This window comes from Malaya genurostris, chromosome 3 (genome assembly GCF_030247185.1).
Source record: "Malaya genurostris strain Urasoe2022 chromosome 3, Malgen_1.1, whole genome shotgun sequence".
NCBI classification, from domain to species: Eukaryota; Metazoa; Arthropoda; class Insecta; order Diptera; family Culicidae; genus Malaya; species Malaya genurostris.
The window spans coordinates 152955564-152973454 of record NC_080572.1 but is presented as its reverse complement, the minus strand read 5'-3'; the positions used below and the strand labels follow the sequence as shown (position 1 = coordinate 152973454).

Here is a 17891-nt window from a genome sequence, read left to right as displayed (position 1 = left end):
TCAAAAAAATTTTTTTCGAGATGACACTAAATCTCGACGTTTCATGCAATTCTAAGCCTTTTGGCATCAAAAATTTGTTTTCGATTTCGAAAATTTCATGTACTCCCCCCTATGGTGATTTTTCAAGATATATGAAAATTCCACTAAGTGGACTAAGAAGGGTTTTTGCCTTTCTCTATAGAAAGGTATTAGAATTGCTGGAAAAACCGAATTTCGAACGGAGCCACGGAGACCCATAGTGTTATATACCATTCGACTCAGTTCGTCGAGATCGTTTTAGATTAGCATCACTGATTACAAATAGGCAACGCAATTGTCAAGCACTAATTTGGAAAAATGATGCTGACTGTGTGACATAAACACGGAAGCATGCTTTTGTGAACTACTCGAATCAATCTGCATCAATTGTTGTCAAAATTAGTGTCCAAAATTATTTAACAAAAGTATAAAACATATTTTCATGAGACTGTTATGAAAGAAGAGAAAGGCATTATCACACCACTAGGTGGATTAAGAAAGGTTTTTTAGATTAGCATCACTGATTACAAATAGGCAACGCAAATGTCAAGCACTAATTTGGAAAAATGATGCTGACTGTGTGACATAAACACTGAAGCATGCTGTGCATGTGAACTACTCGAATCAATCTGAATCAATTAGTTTCGAAATCAGTATCCGAAATTATTTAATAAAATTATGAAATACATTTTCATGAGACTGTTATGAAAGAAGAGAAAGGCATTATCACACCACTAGGTGGATCAAGAAGGGTTTTTATGCGAAGTTTCAGAGTTATGCGGGTTTTTTTTATGCGAATTTTCAGAATTATGCGGTTTTTTTAATGGGGTACGTAAATTCGCATCAAAAAAGACTTCAGTGTATATCCAAATTTCAATATCTGGTATCGAAGGGAGGATTATTCGATAGAAGGAATAGCACTTTTGATCTCTAAAAGTACACTTTCTTAGAGATCATCTCGATCCAGGCGGATAATGTCAAAATCGTGGAAGTATAAAGGTATTTCAGAAGTTAGTCAAGTTTTGCAGTATGCAATGCAGATTATTGACTATAAATTTGAAAGGATCTATTTTTTGTATGATACTTCTACAATTCCATTGTCGATCAGTGATTGCATCCGTGTCCTCGGTGGGTAACTTAGCCATCGAAGAATGCATAAAAAATGCCATGAATGTCATTAACAGACTTTTAAGAGGATCAGAAATATTGCAGGGAGATATTATCAGGTCTACAATTTAAATTCACAAATCCAGTATTTGGTAAATTCTCTGGTTAGTCTTTATGAAGGTTATTGGGGTTTTCAGAGTCCCAGAAAGTGGTGGAAATTCTCGCACGGAGTTTAATTTCCCGGGACCAGGAGTTTTTTGCTCCGATGATTTAGCTCCACTGTAATTTTTGTGGTCCTCCCTGAAGACACTTTCGAACTCTCACTTGGGAGCTTATATGCGTATTTATTTCTCTCTGAAGCTATGAAAATGTACCATCGAGAGTATGATCAGCCTCGCTCTCGTCAGTTGATAAGCAAGCGTAAGGATTTTCTGGATGCGTAGCACTCTACAACATTTCTGCAAAATAGCGTTTGGAATGTTGCTTTACGGAATGCCTCATTTAATCCTTACCGAATTTGTACGCGGGACAGGCCCCTCCTTGAAGTAGAGACATTTTTTAATGTCCCTACCGTAAGAAATATACGCATGCAGTCCTCCACACATGATACAACGAGATTTGTTGCAACAATTGTCCCAACCCAACTCCCCGTCATAAGTTTTCCTTTTTGCCTTTCTTTATAGAAAGGTATTAGAATTGCTGAAAAACCGACTTCTGAACGGAGCCTCGGAGACCCATAGTGTTATATTTTATTATTCGACTCAGTTCGACGAGATCGCAAAATGTGTGTGTGTGTGTGTGTGTGTGTGTGTGTGTGTGTGTGTGTGTGTGTGTGTGTGTGTGTGTGTGTGTGTGTGTGTGTGTGTGTGTGTGTGTGTGTGTGTGTGTGTGCGTATGTGTGCGTGTGTGCACTTTTAGAAGATATTTGAACGCGCTCGATTTTCTCAGATATGGCTGAACCGATTTTAGCAAACTTATGCTCGTTCAAAAGCTACTGTCGGGTCATTGATCAAGCTCGAAGATCAAATGGCTGTGACTTTTGGTTCCGGAGATACAGAGTCCGGCACTCGAAGTGTAACAAACTTCAGACCGCTCGCACAGCTGACGCACGGGCATCAGCTCTCTAGAAATTTGCTAAATGACAGTTCGGAGTTGTATTGTTTACAAGCGCAAGAAAGCATTTTGCCAGAAGTGAACGCGAAAAAAAAATCTTGACTTGAGAGAGCGAAGGAGTTGCTTCGTTTGGCCGAAAGCGGTCAATTTCCGAACATTGTATTTTCTGACGAGAAAATTTTTCCAACTGAGCAATTCGTAAACTCTCAAAACGATAGGGTTTACTTGACCGACCGTTCATACGAGAATTTGAGTCATCGATTGGCCACCAGGAGGCAGCACTCGCAACAGATAATGGTTTGGGCCGCTGTAACCGCAGATGGGCGCTCTCCAATCGTTTTCATCGAGCCTGGCGTCAAGGTAAATGCGACATATTATCGGGAAAGTATTCTGGAGGTTGCTTTGAAGCCGTGGGCAGACAAACATTTCGGTGGCAGACCATGGACGTTTCAGCAGGACTCGGCACCGTCTCACAAAGCTCGAGTGAACCAAGAATGGCTGAAAAACAACGTTCCGAACTTCATCACGTCCACACAGTGGCTCTCGAATTCACCAGATGCTAATCCAATGGATTATTCTCTTTAGGCCATTTTGGAGAGCAAAGTCCGAACTAAAAGATACACCAGTCTCGAGCCGCTGAAAAAGGTTATTGTCCGCGAGTGGGCCTAAATACCTGCAAGTCACATTCGGTAACTTGCGATTCGTTTTTTGACCGTCTCAAGGCCATAGTCAAGGCAAAAGGTGGTCATATCGAGCAAAAGTGAATTGATTCTGAATTTTGTACTATTTTTACACATTTTGTACTTTGAATTAAGTAAAAGTAATTTTCCAAACTGAATTTATGGCCTTTTTAATTGGTTACACTTCGAGTGCCGGACCCTGTATGATTGTATAAGTCACGTAACCGACAAAACACGTTGATGTTTACCGCTCTTATATATATAAGGAAGGCAATATTTTGGGATCACCTCTAATTTCGTAAAGCGCTAGCGCTCAAAAGTTTAAGCACCTCGAAAAATGTTCTCATGCAAAATTTGAGCTAAATCGGACATGCGTAAGGGGTGTTGCCCGGTGGTAAAGGTTTGGCAATTTTCGATCTTGAAAAAGCAGCAGGGAGAGTACATGAAATTTCCAAAATCGAAATTTTTGTTTGATGCCGAAACTCTTAAAACTGCATAAAACATTGAAATTTAGTGTCATCTAAAAAAAAATTGTTTTGAAAAAATACACTTTCTGGTACTTTTCCCAAATAGTCGATTTTTTCAAACAAATTTTTTTTTTCGAGATGACACTAAATCTCGACGTTTCATGCAATTCGAAGCCTTTTGGCGTCAAAAATTTTTTTTTCGATTTCGAAAATTTCATCTACCCTATGGTGATTTTTTAAGATATATGAAAATTCCACTAAGTGGACTAAGAAGGGTTTTTTTAGATTAGCATCACTGTTCTCATACAAATAGGCAACGCAAATGTCAAGCACTAGTTTGGAAAAATGATGCTAACTGTGTGACATAAACACAGAAGCATGCTTCTGTGAACTACTTGAATCAATCTGAATCAATTGGTGTCAAAATTAGTATCCGAAATTATTTAATAAAAGTATGAAATATATTTTCATGAGACTGTTATGAAAGAAGAGAAAGGCATTATCACACCACTAGGTGGATTAAGATGGGTTTTTATTTTAGGCTTACTTTTAAGAAGGGACTAATCAAAAATCCCTTGGAAATTTTCAATAGCATATGTTTCAGAAACGATGGGTCTAATCGATTTAGGGTCCAATGTTAATCAAAATGTTGCTAAATGCTACCGTTCTCGAGATACAGCGGTTTAAAAAAATCATTAGAACATACTTTGTTTATTTTGTTAACTATTTACGGATGGTTATTCGAGTTTATTAAAAAAAGATTTTTGCCCGAAAGAATTTTATTTTAACTTTTTATGCAATGTTCGAGAATCGTATTTATTAAAGATTTCTTATTGTTTAATAATAGCTAAAATTTTGATACTAGTATTACAATTTGAAAATCGTTCAATTTCTGTTTTATCTACAGAATCTGGAATGAATGAATGAAATTTTTGTGTTTCTTGAATACTTTTTTCTCTGATGACTAAGTGTGGTAGTTAATATTTATTTTTTTCTTATTGCGATATTCATCTAACCAGAGACCATTTTTGTCGAAACAGGAAATGAAAACTATAGAATGATAGTACTAACCTCTGAGAGCAGGTCTTATAAGTTCTTCAAAAGATAGACGCCTCCATCCGTTTGTGATATCTAGTAATCTCAGCTGTAGGGTCGTCCAAACCGGCGCGACACGAGCACAGGTACTAAACTTGTGGCAGAGAGTCTCTTCCGTTTGATTTCCACAGTGTGTGCAGAATTCGTCTGGAGTACGGTGCATAGCAAACAACAATTTGCGGTGCTCGATGCGTTGCGACGATGAGAGCTGCTTCAGAGCTATGTTACGCCATGTGCGTTTCCAGTCGATTGTCGAATTATTCCGTACCACCCTTGGCAAATCGTTTTGTTGTACAAAATAGCGTTGGATTTGATCGACAGAGGTATTCATCACTGGTAGTTGGAGCTTCAGTCCGCCTTCCTCTCTGCAGCGGGTTAATTGCATCATTGAAACGCGGGCGATCATTCCTCTCCAAAGAAAAGTGCCCATCGTTGACGTGATTTTAGCCGTGTGTACTGCAAATGGTGGCAGAATCGATGACATATACCATATCCTTGAAGTGCCAATCGTATGCAGCAGAATAACCCTTTGGTGAAGTGTTAGCTGTCGTGGAGATGGCAGCCACCTAAGCTGAGCGAATTTACTTGTAATCGCATCCCAATTCATTGTCGGTATCAGCCGTATCGAGTTCGATTTTGACCGTATCTGTTGTTTGTATCCACGAGGTACTGATTTCATGCCCCTCCCAGTCTCCAACGTTAACTGCAGTTGATTTTCGATGGTTGAGTTTGGCACCGGAAACTGGTGAGGTGAGCATAACCTTTGTTCTGATATTCCTGAATTTGACGATGTAAGTTCTCTTTGAGATCGGGATTCCAGTACATACGACGCTCAATGCATTTCAAACGAGAAACTGCCATGGTAGAAATTACGCTGGCTTGCTCTACCGCGAAAAACTGTTTGATCATCTCGTATAGTTCATTATGAGATGTACATTCGCAGATGTGCAGGTTGTTTTTTTTTCAGTCGGTCTCTGGCGCCCGAACACACACCAGCCCAGCCTGGTTTTTACTGCTGTTCAGCCCAGCCTGGTTTTTTTTACTGTCCAGATCCTTCACCTTCCCGCAGCTTCAATGGTAGAACTAATCGTAAATTGTCAGCTTAGGGGCAGCGTCCATGTAACTTTGTAAAGGAATCCGCTTTAGATATTGAAATCGCGATGAAGCCCATTCATTGTGGAAACTTTGATGCGGCAGATTGAGGCTTTCGACAGTTCGTGCCTCTGCCACGGTATACCGTTTACCATTATTCGTACTAGATATTTCGAATGAAACGTTTTGCGAATTTCGTTCTTTTCGTGATGTATTTCCTGTCCAGTGTAGGCAAAGAGATTGCATACTGCCACGAATTCCAAGCTCTGCATCCACCTTTTCATCTAAGAGGGTAAGAGATGACCCTTCATCGAAAAAATATTCATTTCGCCGGACGCCCCGTAGATGGTCACGGGAATAATTCTGAAGAGAACACTTGAGTCTAGATATCGATGAGTATGATTCTCCGCTATTTCAGCCGCTGGCACATAGTGTAAGAGAGGATGATGTCGGTATCAGGGTGGCAAGTGACCGGGAAAATCGGGAAAACCGGAAAAAAGTTGGGAATTTGATTTCATTGGGAAAAACCGGGAAAAAGTCGGGAATTTTAGTGAAAAACCGGGAAAAATATTCCTAGCTGACATATGAGTAACAGTAACACCGTAATTATTTTTTTTCAACAATTGAAAAGTAGAAGGCAATACCCAATTTTGCACCCATGTCTCGTCCAACGACTTTTAGAGGCTTGCAGGCAGTTTTTAATCAAAAAGGAAGCATCAGAATTTTTAAATTGTTATCAATAACAGCATAATGAAAGCTCATTTTGAAAAATAAGTATAATTTGGATGCTTCTGTTGGATGTTTATTAAATTTTTAAATAAGTATTCAACACACCTGCAAAATTTATAGCAAAATCTCAAGGGAAATTTTTTAATAAAATAGGAAGGAGCCTTCATGTTTTTAAGTTTACTAATGATTGCCCTCGTTTCATCATAATTTGTCTCAGTAATGTCGTTTTGAGACAATGCTTGTGTTATGCTTATATATCTGTTAGATGTCAAAAGGACTCGCAAAATTGGAAGAGTTGTCGACATTGATCTTACTCACCATTTACAGGAAGTATTTGAGTTCCTTTTTTGAGAGTTGAAACTGGTTTCTGAAGACCAGTAAAATCTTAGAAATTATTATTATTATTATATCGTTTATTTATACCCGGTTTTAACCTATTTGCGGTCGTTCACCGGGTCATCTTAGAAAGATTTAGCAAATGGATTGATTTGTTCAGTGAATTTATGTTTAATTTTTTTAAAGACCTCAACTTTTCCATAGTAGGATCACAAGAATGTTGATATTGATGTAGAAGAAGGTAAATTGAAATTAGTTTGACCTTTGGGAACTTACATAAAGTAATGATTAAAATTATATACGGCTACATTTATATTTCCCGAAACAATTTCAGGGTTTACATTCGATAGTATTATAGTCGATATGTTCTAAGCTGGTAGAATATTGCATTAATCATTGTTTAATTTGAAACCCTGAATATTTTTGATTGATCTGCTAGAATCCGATCAATTGTAGAAAGATTTCTCATAGAAGATAAATTAGTTACTACTACTCTTTCAGTCGTAGACCACGCGGGTCTCTGCTGTATACAGGAGGCGTCTCCATTCAACTTGCTTCATGGCTGCTCGTCGCCAGCCTCGGTAGCTGCGAAGGGTCCGCAGGTCGTCCTCAATTTGATCGGATCATTATCGATAATCATTTTAACCGGGTTGTTCTCCGACATTCTAACAACATGCCCGGCTCACCGTAACCGCTCGACCTCGGCCGTTTGGACGAGGATTGGTCCTCCCAGCAACTGGTGCAGTTCATGGTTCATTCGCCTTCTTCACGTACCGTCTTCCATCCGAACTTCGCCGAAGATGGTTCGCAACACCTTCCGTTCAAAAACACCTAGTGCGCGTCGATCCTCCGCAAGCATTGTCCAGGGCTCGTGCCCGTAGAGGATAACCGGTCTAATCAGCGTTTTGTAGATAGTTAACTTCGTACGACGGCGAACTTTGATCGATCGAAGCGTCCTGCGCAGTCCAAAGTAAGCACGATTTCCTGACAATATGCGTCTCTGAATTTCTCTGCTGGTGTCATTATCGGCAGTCACCAGTGAGCCCAAATACACGAACTCGTCGACTATTTCGATTTCATCACCACCAATCAGAACTCGTAATGGGTGGCTGACGTTATCTTCTCTCGAGTTCCTGCCTTTCATATACTTTGTCTTTGACACATTGATGTCTAGTCCGATCCGCTTCCATCTTCTCAAAGTTGCGTGCTATAATATCAATATCATCAGCGAAACCAAGTAGCTGGACGGACTTTCTGAAAATCGTGCCACTCGTGTCTATCCTCGCTCTTCTTATCACACCCTCCAAAGCAATGTTGAATAGCCACGAAAAGCCATCACCTTGATGTAGCCCTCTGCGAGCTTCGAAGGGACTCGAGTTTATCCCCGATACTCGAACAACGCACATCACCCGATCCATCGTAGCCTTGACCAATCGTATCAGTTTGGCCGGGAATCCGTAGTCATACATGATTTTCTATAGCTGTTTTCGATCGATTGTGTCGTAGGCTGATTTGAAATCGATGAATTTATTGTCCCACAAATTCGTTTGCAATCGGTGAAAGTCGACGGCATAAGATTTGGGAGAGTATCTTGTAGGCGGCGTTCAGCAGAGTTATCGCACGGTAATTGCAGCAATCCAGCTTATCGCCCTTTTTGTAGATGGGAAACACGATTCCTTCCATCCATTCCTCCAGTAAAATCTCGTCCTCCCAGATCTTGGTAATGACCCAATGCAGTGCTTTCACTAGTGCATTACCACTGTGTTTTAGTAGCTCGCTTGGTAGTTGGTCAACGCCAGCGGCCTTATTATTTTTCAACCGGCTTATCGCCTCCTAGACTTCTTGGAGGTCTGGGACCGGCAGTCTATCGTCCTCCGCACGCGTTCCCAAGTTCGTTACCGCGCCGCCACTTTCGTATTCCGCCACATCGCCATTGAGGTGCTCGTCAAAATACTGCCGCCACCTCTCGATCACCTCACAGTCGTTCGTGAGAAGATCCCCGTTGGTGTCCTTGCACATATCGGCCTGTGGAGATAAATTAGTTAAGCTATTGGAAATAAAACTGGTTTAAAACCAGCGAAGAGTTCATAATGAAGAGCTCGTACTTTATGATTATTATTTTTGATTACTCTACGAGCATTTAGAATCCTATTAGGAAAAAACAGATCGATATATTGTGCATTTTAACAGCTATCATTTGATTTATTTGCCCATCAAATGATGCTTAGATAGGTCATCGAGAGAAATTCGCTTTCGCACTGGTGTCCATTCTATCTTATATGAACCATGACGATGTTTTTTTGCTGAGATGATATCCGTCTCTCTTTGATGGCACTGATTGAATCGTGTGATGAGTTGGTAGAGAGCGTTCTTTGATACGATAAAAGCCATCCTTGACCATCATGCCGCTTATAATTTTCCCGCCGAACTGTGATTTCCACTTTCACTACCGGAAGGAGCGAAGAAAGCTCTGTACAAAATGATTTGAAGTTGCAAGCATAGATTGTTGTTGTTTTTTCCGAGTGGCAAGCGTCCGTTTTTTGGGATTGTTGTTCCTTATTGATTTATTTTCAATCATATGTATACCAAAAAATTATAAAAACAGTCATGTGCACTCGGAAGAAATCGGTTACGTGTAACCAAAACACCTCTGAATGACTCGAAAAAGGTTTTATGCTTTTCTTATGTGCACATGTTATAATGAATATTTCCTATTTATACATCGAAAATCCTGGGAAGTATTTGAATCCTCAATTAGCGGGCCTAATACAACGATCCTTTTTGGACATCTATCTGTTTAAAGTTTAAATTCAAAAATATAACAGGGGCGATTTGAGCCTATACCAAAAACCGAGAATTTTTATCTCAAAAAACCGGGAAATTGAAAACGGCAATTCACTTGCCACTCTGCGGTATTGACACCCGTTTGTATCGCAACAGTTGGTACTACGACAAAAGCGTCTCCCATGCCAAAATAGACAATTCTCTAATTTTACACCAGCGTTCGTTTGCTTTGACGTTTTTAAAATGATTACATTCACGCAATCGGTGGCCCGATTTTCCACACATTAAACAATCTGGCGATTTGCGCACTCCCATATCAGACGATCATTCATTGGTAGTGGGCAGATGCGAATTCACCCATCCTTTAATTCTCTAATTTTACACCAGCGTTCGTTTACTTTGACGTTTTTAAAATCATTACATTCACTCAATCGGTGGCCCGATTTCCCACACATTAAACAATCTGGTAATTTGCGTTCTCCCATATCAGACAAACTTTCGTTGGTAGTGGGCAGATGCGAATTCACCCATCCTTCAGAGTTAGCACGTTCCTTACTATATGCTTTCCTTAATTCTGGTTCGAAGGACACAACGCTCGAAGCATCTTGAACTAAGCCGTTCATGTAATCGCAAAAGGTCCTCAGGTTTGGTACGTTTGTATCCAGCCCACATTAATTTTTGTTCAGTCGGCAGTTTGCTAACCAAATCTTGGAGAAGAGTAGGATTAGACAGGTGCGCATGTTCGTCAGCCGCTTCAATGTGGTCGCATAGGGCCTGTACCGTCATACCAAACTCGTTTAGGCTTTCCAATCGGTCCGCTCTAGGAGCTGAAAGAGATCACACTTTAGTTTACAATGCACTGATCAGCAGTTCAGGTCGCCCAAAACGCATACGTAGAATTTCGATAATCTGCGGTACCGCTGCTGGTAGTATCAGTCGACTTCGGACAGTTTCAAGGGCCCTTTCAGGCAGCGCTGTAGACGAATCACATTTTCGCCATTCGTGTAGCCGTCGTGTAGTTAAAATTTGATATAAATATTGGCCATTCGGACGGGTCGCCGGAAAAGCTCGATAAATCGCGAGCCAGAGATTTTCGAGCGAATAGCTGTTGCTGATTTGGACTATGTATAGTTATGAATCTGCGTGGTACATTCGACGCACCGAAAGTAGCAGCTGGTCGATTCGAATGAACGGTTCCGTTTTCATCGTGCGCGCTGCCTATGCGCTGCTGCGTGAAATCGTTGTTTATGTTCGCGTTTAGATGTGCCCGGGGAGTAACTCCGGATGAGTTCATTTTTGTATTTTCATTTAGATTATTTGTCATTTCCATACGACCTTTTGTTGCTGATGTAGCATCTGCTAACTGCATATCAAAAAGGAATTTCATACATTCATTCAACCGTTGTGCAAATTCATTTAATTCCATTTGGGTGGGGGCAGGCTGCACAGAAAGAAAAGATGAAACTTACACGACATGTAAACCGATAGTACTATGAAATCGATATCAGTTGAAACGAAAATCTGATTTAAAACCATGATTGATGTAAAATTACATTAAAATTTATTTAGTTTTTCATTGAACAAGACTGTATATTTACAATCCGCTTCGTTTTGTAATGTAAATTTCCATTCAATTGCCTGCTCCAAATATGTGCATGAAAATAAATGTAAAATCACAAAATATTTTTATCTGTGTGCTCGCGATTTTCCTGAGAGTCGCGGCGTTGTGACTCGGTTTCCTCTTCATATTCTTCCTCTCCATTCGTTTTTAACCCCAGTTGAGTAGAAGCAAGGCTTGAAATTTGTAGTCCACTGCATCCTGGGGATTCATAATGTCGGTAGTCGTTATCCTTTTGATCTTCTTCTTTCGATTTAGATCCCGTTCGATTGGAAGCAGGGTTTACATTATGTTGCTCCTTTTTCGAAATCGTGTCATTCTCTACCCAATCCTTTACTCGTTCTTTGCAGTAGCTTCCGTGGCTCCGATGGCTTCGGGTCTCCTCGGTCCCGATAGAATCAATCAGTTTTTGTTTTTCATCGAGGAACTTCTGTTGAAGATCTAGCTCTAACCGTTTTTTTTTTGCACTAATTTCGACAGTCGTGAATTTATCGCTTCAAACTGAAATTGAATAAGCATATTTTATCATACATTTTCCGCACGTTCAAGAAGTCTTACTTTTCAGTGTGCTTTCTGTTTCAAGTATCCTAACAATACTTTCTACCTTTTGCCAGTTCAATCTATTTCAAACAAACACAAATATTAAATTCAAATACAAACAGGTCAATTACAACAGCTTGTTCTATTCAAGAAAACCAGTCGATGGCGCAAAGTCGTTTCTTTTGGAAGTGTTGCCATGTTTCCAAATGTGGTAACAATACCGATCACACATGTAAAGTTTCATGCAAATCGAAGGGAATCGTCACAACAGCCAGCTGATTCAGCATGGAATTGCTCTAAAGAACTATAAGAATTATTAAACTTAGCACATTTTAAGGTGAAATGTAGTCCCAAAAAAAGCGCGTAAATTTTTAACCGCTTCAGATGCACGAATCGTCGCACATCCGTCCAACCTTTGTCCTTTGTCCATCCGTCCTACCGAACAGACGTGTTCACGGGACTCGTGTCGCAGTATATCGCTCGCGTATATTTTTTATCTTATTTCAACTAATTGTACTGTCTACGACAATCGCTATCTTTGGAAGTGTCACGGAAAGTGCAATAGGAAATTTCATGCAGCCTGCGTGGGAACACAGAGAAACCACGAAGAATTATTACGGACCTTCATGGTACCTCTCTGTATTGGCTGTCAGCAGGAATTTGCCGAAGAACTGCAAATGAAAAAACTTATCCATCAACAGCAGGAATTGAACCAAACACTCCGTGCCCAAATTGAAGCAAACCATGCTTTATTAGCAGAAATAAAAAGCATGAAAGTATCACATGACGACAGCATGGAATCTCTTTTTCTGAAGCTAGAATCGGACATAAAAAATGTAAACATTACTAGAATTGAACCAAACACTCCGTGCCCAAATTGAAGCAAACCATGCTTTATTCGCAGAAATAAAAAGCATGAAAGTATCACATGACGCTCTCGACAGCATGGAATCTCTTTTTCTGAAGCTATAATCGGACATTAAAAATGTAAACATTACTACATGCAACGCGGCCAGTAAAGTCATAAATCGCATATCATCACTTTTGAATGAACGCGACGAAACTTTTTTAGGGGACATAAAAACCGCCAACAAGACAGAAGTACACTTTGAAAAAGTGTTTACTTTTTTCGAAAACAAAATTGACGGCGTGCAAACTAATAAGAATTAAATAAAAAGTATCGACACACCATGCAGCATATCATCGAAAGAATTTTTGGACGACATCAAGGCATTGTGCAATGAAGCACTCGGAACTCACGTCAGGCTGGCGCTTCATCGGCAGCAAAAAAAAAAATGAAAATGCGACTGGAGACAGTAAGACGCAAAACAAAGAACTCGCCATCTTCAAGAAAAACAAGCTGAAAATGCTACTCGAAGGCGGAAATAACGTAAACGACAGCAACAAATACGCACGGAAAATAGACCACTGAGCAACAAGTATAACAGCAAAAGCAATAATTCCGAAAATTCTTTGGCACCTACTAAACAAAAATTGTCTTCCGATAAGGAATTACTGGCAGCAACATGAACTCAATTCTCTGGACCTCCAAGTGCTAGTATTGTCTCTACATCCAGCAAAAAGTAATTTTAACAAAACACTCGGAAAATAACCACCACCATACCATCGCCATCTACTCGTAATAGCCAAATTATGGACAACATTCCGACTTTTTCAATTAACAGTGCTAAGGACAGCCAATTTGAACTGGACCCTATGCGACATCCAATTGTTTGTCTTCCTGAACAGTCTACAACTGGCGACGGTCGCTTCTTGAAAGCTAGACTTTGTGACCCGAAAATTTTCAACATTGTGCGGCTGTATCTAGCATACAAGAGGGACCAATCTTCCAACGTCTGCATTGAAGGACAAACACCAATAAGTTTAAAAAGCAGCTCGTGTCTGAAGGACTTCCTACATCACCTGAACATCTTCAGCGTATCTTCATTGAAGTGCATCATGAATATGGACTTAAACCGGACGAAGCCGTAGCACACTTCGACGCATACCAAAATTATTTGTCCAGTGAGCGGACTCGTCACTTACAACAAGTACGCGACAGTATTAATAAATTTTATCAGCCGATTTTTCGGAACAAATAAAGCCCTTTTACGAAGGAATAGAGACAGAAATTAGTAATGTAAGTATTCCAGAATTCTCAAAAACTTCTTCGCTTCATAGACAAAATGTGACTGAAATTTTGGTCTATTGCAAAATTTCAACCGCATGGAAAGCCCGGCCAAAATGAAAGAAATTCATCAAAATTAATTAATCTCCTCTTTCGACGTAATCCTTGGAACTGAAGGCAGCTGGGATGAAAGTGTTAGAAGCGAAAAAGTATTTGGAAATAATTTTAATGTATTTCGGCACGACCGAAATTTATCTCTCTGTCATAAAAAAATGTGGAGGAGGAGTCCTCATAGCCATTAACTCTTGCTTTACTTCTGAAGAAATTATTACTCCTAATTATATAGAATTTGAGCATGTATGGGCCAAAGTCTAAATATTGGGAGAAGAACATATTTACTGCTCTGTCTACTTCCCACCCGAAAATGCGAACAAATTCTCTTTTCAATTATTGTTTCAATCTTTTAACACAATTATTTCGAATATGGAACCTGAAGTAAAGCTTAATATTTTTGGCGATTTCAATCAACGTTATGCGGACTTCATTTCTGACATTGAAAATGAATCAATCTTACTTCCAGTCGTAGGAGAAAACGAAACATTGCACTACTTTTTCGACAAAATTTCTAATTTTGGCCTACATCAAGTAAACTCCGTAAAAAATCAACAAAACGCATATTTGGACCTTCTTTTCACAAATTGCACAGAAGACTTTTGTGTGAATGCATCAAACCTGCAATCATGGAAAAATGAAGCATTTCACACCGCAATTGAATATTCATTATGTATACACCATGCATCCCTTCGATACGACTCGGAATATGAGGAAGTGCCAGAATACAATAAAATTGACTTAGAAGAAGTCAAGTGTAGACTAAGTATAATAAATTGGCGGAACATACTGAGTACAGAAGGAAATGTCGACGTCGAAGTAAACAAATTCTATCACATTATAAACAAAATATTAGTTGAAACTTTGCCCATGAAAAGAAGGAGAAAAAATCATAACAGCAAATTACCTGTATGTTTCAATTCACAACTAAAACATTTGAAAAATAGATAACAAAAAGCACACAAAACTTACAAACAAGAAAAAAGTGACGCTCATCTTCAAAATTACTTAAACCTATGCAATCAACTCAAAATAGCCATCAACACAACACATGAAGAATATAACCGCAAAATTGAAAACGAAATAAAGACTTGTCCTAAGAACATTTTTAACTACACAAAAACTAAACTAAAAAGCAACAATTTTCCATCTCAAATGCACCTCGACGAACATGTAGGGCAAAATAGTACAGAAATCTGCAATCAATTTGCAAATTCTTATTCAGAAACTGACCGTGACCGTGAATACTTCTCTTTCATACCTACATTTTCCAACTCCATCTCTGTAAACTATCTATCAGAACATGACATTTCGACAGCACTGAATAACTTAGACGTCTCAAAAGGGCCTGGACCTGACAGTATACCACTAATATTCTTAAAAAATCTTGCTGAAGAACTTACACTACCAATACAACTACTTTTTAACTTATCACTTAATAAATGTAATTTTCCTAAAGCATTTCTTGTACCAATATTTAAATCTGGTGCAAAATCTAATTCGGAACTACCGTGGAATAGCCATTATGTCATGCATTCCAAAATTATTTGAAAAAATTGTAAACGAAAAACTTTTTCATCAACTCAAAAATGTAATAACAAACAAACAACATGGGTTTTTTGAAGGCCGCTCAACTACAACAAATCTCTTAGAATTTACTACATTCACTCTGAATGCAATGGACGCTGGCAACTATGTAGAAACTATTTACACTGACTTTAGCAAAGCTTTCGACCGTATTGACATACAATTACTTCTACACAAACTACAAAAATATGGCATAAAACATACTCTTCTGAAATGGCTCAAATCATACTTAACGAATCGTGTACCGGTAGTTCGCTTCCAAAACATACTGTCTGAACCAATTAATGTAACTTCTGGCGTACCTCAGGGTTCTCACTTAAGGCCTCTCCTTTTCATTTTACATATAAACGACATTTCCTTCATACTCAAAAATCTGAAAGTGCTTATATATGCAGACGACATGAAACTCTTCATGCAAATGCAAAACCACGCTGTAATATTCCAGAACGAAATCAATCTATTCCACATTTGGTGCTGCAAAAGTCTACTTAAACTCAATGTAAAAAAATGTAACTCAATAACTTTAAGCAGGAAAAATGGAACTATATCTAAAAACATACATCTAGAAAATCAACTTGTAGAAAAATGTAGAATTGTACGAGATTTAGGCGTAATCTTAGACTCCAAGCTCACTTTTGTGGAACACTACAATACCATAATCAATAAAGCAAATAGCATGCTGGGCTTTATTAAACGCTTCAGTCATAACTTTCAGGACCCATACAAAATTAAATTATTATACAGTACATATGTCAGACCTATTTTGGAATATTGCAGCCTAGTATGGAATCCATACAATATTATTCACGAAGAACGCATCGAATCCTTTCAATAACAATTTCTTTTATTTGCACTTCGTTAATTAAACTGGACAGCATTTCCTCTACCATCATATGAAGCACGCTGCATGCTCATCAATATACAAACACTTAAAGAACGCCGCGACTTTGCAATGCTTTATTTTATCAGCGACATTATTTCTCAACGCATTCAATAACCTTCTTTATTATCGCAATTAAATTTTTATACACCTAGCCGGCAATTACGAACCAGGAAATTATTTTTGGGAAGAAACACTAGAACAAATTATGCAAAATATAGCCCAATCAATCGAATAATGCGCCACTACAATCAATATTGCGACTTGACCTTGGTACGTCCAAAAATGAAATGATTCGTACTGGATTTTTTTTTGTTTTATTTAGGACCTTTTAACTACTTGGTCATTCGGGTCCATCGAGTATTCGGCATAATGTAATTTACATCAAATTGACTTGACTAAATTTTGTGGTACAGTTTTGTGTTTTTCAGGAATTGTATCACAGAGACTGCTTTATACTGGATTTTTGAATGTTTCACAATTTGTATATATCCAAATTCAACCTTTTATTTTTATTGATTACTTTTGCACTAGAGCTATGAATCATTAGTATGTATAATTGATTAACATGAGGCTTTATGATATGTACTGACTAACTTGCCTGTATATGCCTGAGTTTAGTAGCAAGCATAGATTCTTTTTCAAAAGAACGATTGAAATCAAGAAAACATTCATTTTTTAGATATATATGACAGTACCAAATAATAATTGTCCTGGGTTGGCGGTTCAAAGTATAGGACGCTGGTCTTACAAGCCAGTTGTCGTATGTTCGAGCTCCGACCTGGAAGGATTCTTAGTGTCAGTAGGATCCATACTACTAGCCATGCAATTATTCTGTACACTAAGAATCGGCTGCGAAGTCTGTTGAAACAGAAAGGCCAAATTCCACCAAAGGAATACAATATAATGCCAAGACAAATAATAATTCAAGGTATGAGAGAGCGAGGTCGAGATTACTGAACATTCACAAGACAATGGAAATAATTATAACAAATAAATACATTTTCCATAAACGTATGTATTTTTGAATTGTGAATCTGCCACCAGGTTATATGAATATTATGTGTTTCAATATTCTAAATGAACGATAATACTTCACGGATGAAAATCCATTGCCGGTACCATGATTAAGAAAATAATGAAATATGTCTTCTCATGAGATCATACTTATCATTAGTGATATGATGAGCAAAATTATTTAAATCATGAAAAAATTTATCGGATTTGTTCACAAAATCCTCAGTAATAGCCGTGGTCTCACGAGAAGTAATGTTTAATTATTTTCATTATTTCTCAATCATGGCACCGACAACATTGAAAGAAGTGTTTAAGGTAGCGCTTCGCCGTGGTCACGGGAGTTCGCTGCCTATCCCGGGGTTTCACGCACTTTACCCAAAATTGTGAGAAAACGGGGAAGAAAACGGAAATTCCAAGGACATACGATTCTAGATAATTAATTTTTCTATCGATTCGTATATAAATTGTGCCTGATAAACGTTTTTATCGAAAGATTTCGTGCGAGTTATAAAAAAAAGAGTTTTTAATTATTCTTTCGCACGCACACAATGTCAACGCATGCATTGGGGTGTGCAAAATGCCACATGCG

At 38.6% G+C, this 17891-nt stretch overlaps 1 protein-coding gene across 3 annotated transcripts in view; it reads left to right on the top strand.

Moving 5' to 3' along the window:
* LOC131435110 (unconventional myosin-XV) overlaps positions 1 to 17891 on the top strand; it is a 536922-nt gene that overhangs the window by 389980 nt on the left and 129051 nt on the right. The gene's annotated exons all lie outside the window — the stretch shown is intronic.